Here is a 4934-nt window from a genome sequence, read left to right as displayed (position 1 = left end):
TCACGCCAAATTACTATATCTGGTTTCAACATGGGGAAGGTTATAATTATGATCAGAATGAAGCTAGTAGTAGTAATAGCAATTTTCAGGAAGAACCGGTTAATCATCATTTGCATAATGAACATAGTTACCATCAGGAGGAGATGGTAGATTATGATAGGGTTCATGATATGGTAGCTGATGCATTCGTAGCTCATGATGAAGATGAAGAACCTAATATAGATGCAAAAAAGTTTTACGGAATGTTAAACGCGGCGAATCAACCACTTTACAGTGGTTGTAGAGAAGGTCTCTCTAAATTGTCGTTGGCTGCTAGAATGATGAATATTAAAACTGATCACAATCTACCTGAAAGTTGCATGAACGAATGGGCGGACTTGTTTAAAGAGTATTTGCCGGAAGACAATGTGTCTGCTGATTCTTATTATGAGATTCAGAAATTAGTTTATAGTCTTGGGTTGCCTTCGGAGATGATAGATGTCTGCATCGACAACTGCATGATCTATTGGGGAGATGATGAGAAGCTAGAAGTATGTCGATTCTGCAAGAAGCCACGATTCAAGCCGCAAGGACGGGGACGTAATAGGGTACCGTACCAAAGGATGTGGTACCTACCAATTACAGACAGATTGAAAAGATTGTATCAATCAGAGCAGACTGCTGCAAAGATGAGATGGCATGCCGAGCATACTCAGACGGATGGTGAGATGACTCATCCATCAGATGCAAGAGCCTGGAAACATTTCAACAAAGTACATCCGGATTTTGCTAGCAATAGCCGGAATGTGTATCTCGGATTATGCACAGATGGATTTAGTCCGTTCGGAATGTCAGGGAGACAATATTCATTGTGGCCAGTCTTTCTTACGCCATACAACCTGCCACCGGAGATGTGCATGCAACGGGAGTTGCTATTCTTGACGATATTGATACCTGGTCCGAACCATCCAAAAAGGTCCCTGGATGTTTTCCTACAACCACTGATAAAAGAGTTGAAGGATTTGTGGTCAACAGGGGTGAGGACGTATGACTGTTCAACGAAGACGAATTTTACGATGCGAGCTATGCTTTTGTGGACCATAAGTGACTTTCCTGCATATGGGATGTTGTCTGGATGGACTACACATGGGAGATTAGCTTGTCCATATTGTAATGGAACGACAGATGCGTTTCAACTGAAGAATGGTAGGAAGACAAGTTGGTTTGATTGTCATCGTCGATTTCTTCCCATTGGCCATCCTTACCGAAGAAACAAGAATTTGTTTAGGCACAAAAGGGTTGTGAGAGACACTTCTCCACCATATCTAACTGGAGAACAAATTGAAGCACAAATCGACTACTACGGAGCTAACGAAACAGTTCGTTGGGGTGGTAATTGGCATGTCCCTCGTAATATGCCTGATTCTTACGGTGTTCATCACAACTGGCACAAGAAGAGTATATTTTGGGAGTTGCCATATTGGAAGGATCTTCTTCTGCGCCACAACCTCGATGTGATGCATATAGAGAAGAATTTCTTTGAGAACATCATGAATACAATATTGAATGTCCCAGGGAAGACAAAAGACAACATAAAATCGAGGTTGGACTTGCCGGATATTTGCTCAAGAAGCGAGTTACATATTAAAAGCAATGGACAAGTTCCCGTTCCGATATTCAGACTGTCTTCAGAAAAAAAGTCGGTGTTGTTCAACTGGGTGGCATCAGAAGTGAAGTTCCCCGATGGGTATGTTTCAAATCTCTCTAGATGTGTTGAAAAGGGTCAAAAGTTCTCTGGGATGAAGAGTCATGATTGTCATGTCTTTATGCAACGACTACTGCCCTTTGCATTTGCGGAGCTACTTCCAACAAACGTACATGAAGCACTTGCAGGTTCGTAGTGTTTTATATCACAATAATTTTATAACGGTCTAGTTTGCAAAATAATATACGACTAACAATGTGTTTAATTGTTTTTGGAATATAAAAGGCATTGGAGCATTTTTCAGGGATCTGAGCACACGCACTCTTAAAGAAGAAGTTGTAGAACAGCTTCAGGAGAACATTCCCATCTTATTGTGCAACTTGGAGAAGATATTTCCTCCTGGATTTTTTGACGTCATGGAGCATCTAGCTGTCCACCTCCCATATGAAGCATTGCTTCGTGGACCTGTACATTACGGATGGATGTATCAGTATGAGCGAGCCATGAAATATTTGAAGGGAAAAGCAAAGAACCTCGCCAAAGTTGAAGGTTCTATAATTGCTGGAAGTTTGACGGAAGAAGTTTCTCACTTCACATCGTACTACTTTGCGTCAAAAGTACGTACCCGTAGAAGAGCTCCAAGAAGATATGATGATGGTGGAGTTGCGCCAACATATGCAGTTGCTGGTGTTCCAGACATCTTTAGCCAGATTGGACGACTCGGTGGGAAGTCTAAAGAGGTTTGGTGGTCGAGTGAACAAGACGCTCATAGTGCACACACCTATATTCTACTCAATTGCGAGGATCCATTGATGCGTTATTTTGAAAGGTAACATATATGGACACTTCAAAACACATATAATTAATTATATAATTGCAAGAGATTCATTCCTATGAAATGTGATTAATTTTACAGCCTATTTGTTTCTCAAGTCGAAGAAACATTTCCTGGTATATCCACAAGTGACGTAGACAAAAGGAAAGATCAGCACTTCATTAAGTGGTTGCGGAATCAGGTATTATAACTCAAACTATTTTTTCATACATGATTTGTATTTTAATGTTCTCTTTATTTTTGCAGGTTGATTATGACGACGATGCAGATTATCCTAAGTGGTTACACGAAGTAATTCAATCTCCACTTGTAAAGGTCACCACATCACAGATGTATTTCACACGAGGCTACACTTTTCACACATATGAGTATGGTAGACAGCGGGCGACCAGTAACTATGGAATATGTGTGAAAGGGGAAACAGATTTCTACGGGATCTTGACGGAGATTATTGAAGTCGAATTTCCAGGGATACTGAAGCTGAAATGCGTCATCTTCAAATGTGAATGGTTCGACCCCGTCGTCAACAGAGGTGTTCGGTCTAACAAATTTGGTGTAGTTGATGTCAACGGTGGACGTCGGTACAACAAATTCGAGCCTTTCATCTTAGCTTCACAAGCAGACCAAGTTAGCTTCCTTCCATACCCTCGGATGAGAGATTCGGGTATAAATTGGTTAGCAGTGATCAAAGTTACACCTCGAGGACGAATCATCAGTGGAGAAGAACCACCATTGCAAGAAGAACAGATAAATGAAGTCGAGGAACCTGAACAAGAAGTTGATGACATCCTTCTCATTGATCCGCATAATCACGAATACGAAGATCTTACCGATGATGCCACAGACGAAGCTGTAGAAGACGAGTTTAATGAAAATGATGATATTTCTAGTGATGACGAGAATGTCGATGTATCCGATTGATGTATTTGATTTTGTGTAGTTTGTTTTATGAATAAGGTAATGTGAGAGTTTGTTTTATGAATAAGGTAATGTGGGAGTTTGTTTTATGAATAAGAAATTGTGGGAGTTTGTTTTATAAATAAGTAAATGTGGGAATTGTGGTTTGGAATGAAAATAAAGATGGGGTTTGGAATATATGAAGTAGAAGATAAGGAATATGGGTTTTGGGGTTTGGGGTTTCGGATTTTAGGGATTTAAACGTACTGCTCGTTAATTCCTCGTAACCTGACGTCGAATGTACGACGTAATCCTCGTTTATTCCACGTAGGACAGAATCGTCGTAAAGACCTCGTAAGTAAATTGACGTAAATGCCACGTAAAGTAAATGACGAAGGAGGAACTCGTTTATTCCACGTAGGACAGAATCGTCGTAAACCTCGTAAGGTAAATTGACGTAAATACCACGTAAAGTAAATGACGAAGAAGGCACTCTTTAATTCCACGTAGGATGATTTCGTCGTAAACACCTCGTAAGGCCACGAGACTTTACGACGAAATTAAAAAAGCGGGGCACGCTAATTCCACGTAAGCCAAAATCGTCGTAAAAGAGTCGTAAACTAACGACGATATTACGACGAAAATATTAAAATACTAAAAAAAAAGGAGAAGAAAGATGCTTGAATCACATTTGGCGAGACTTACGTAAGTCTCGACCACATGAGTTCCAAATATCTTCTTCTCTTCTTTTTTTTTCCAAATTTTCTAAATTGGTGAAAAGCGGGACTTGCTACTTCCTCATAGTATAAAAACTAGAAAAAAGAAAAAAAGAAAGATACTGGAATTATATGTGGCGAGACTTAAGTCTCACCCACATAAATTCTAATATCTTCTTTTCTTCTTTTTTTTTTCAAATATTTCTAATTTGAAAAGTATTTTGGTGAGGAGTGTGATTTGAGATAGGGTGTGTTTTGTGAGTTTGTGTGTGTGGTTTGAGAAGGAAAGTTGTGGGTATTTATAGAAAATAAGGCTCGCTAATTCCTCGTAACTGGTTAACTCGTTAATTCCACGTAACCCTTTTCGTCGTAAAAACGTCGTTAACGAAAACGCGGGCCTTTGTATTTCGTCGCTATTTCGTCGTAACTGAAAACGCGGGCCTCTGTAATTCCTCGTAAGTTTACGAGGAATTTACGAGGACAAGTAATCTTATATATATCCCGAGCGAGCTCGCTCCGTCTTTCCTCTCTACTTCCTCTCCACTTCCTCCCTAATTCGTAGCAATGGTAAGTCTCTCTAATTCCTCTCTAGTTTGATTAGTTTAGGATAGATTAGGTGGTTAGTATAGGGAATTTAGATAGGTTTACGGATCTTATGTTATTTAGTGTTGATTAGGTGGATAATGTTGGGAAGTATATTCACGAAAATTTAAAAAATTAATTTTTTTCTCAGGTTCGAAAAGGTAGACTTACTGCCCATTACAGAGAGATGTTCGGTGAGCCGGGTAGTCGTTTAGACCGT

The sequence above is a fragment of the Brassica rapa genome, chromosome A07 (assembly GCF_000309985.2).
Source record: "Brassica rapa cultivar Chiifu-401-42 chromosome A07, CAAS_Brap_v3.01, whole genome shotgun sequence".
In the NCBI taxonomy this organism is placed as follows: domain Eukaryota; kingdom Viridiplantae; phylum Streptophyta; class Magnoliopsida; order Brassicales; family Brassicaceae; genus Brassica; species Brassica rapa.
Note: the sequence above shows the minus strand (reverse complement) of the source record.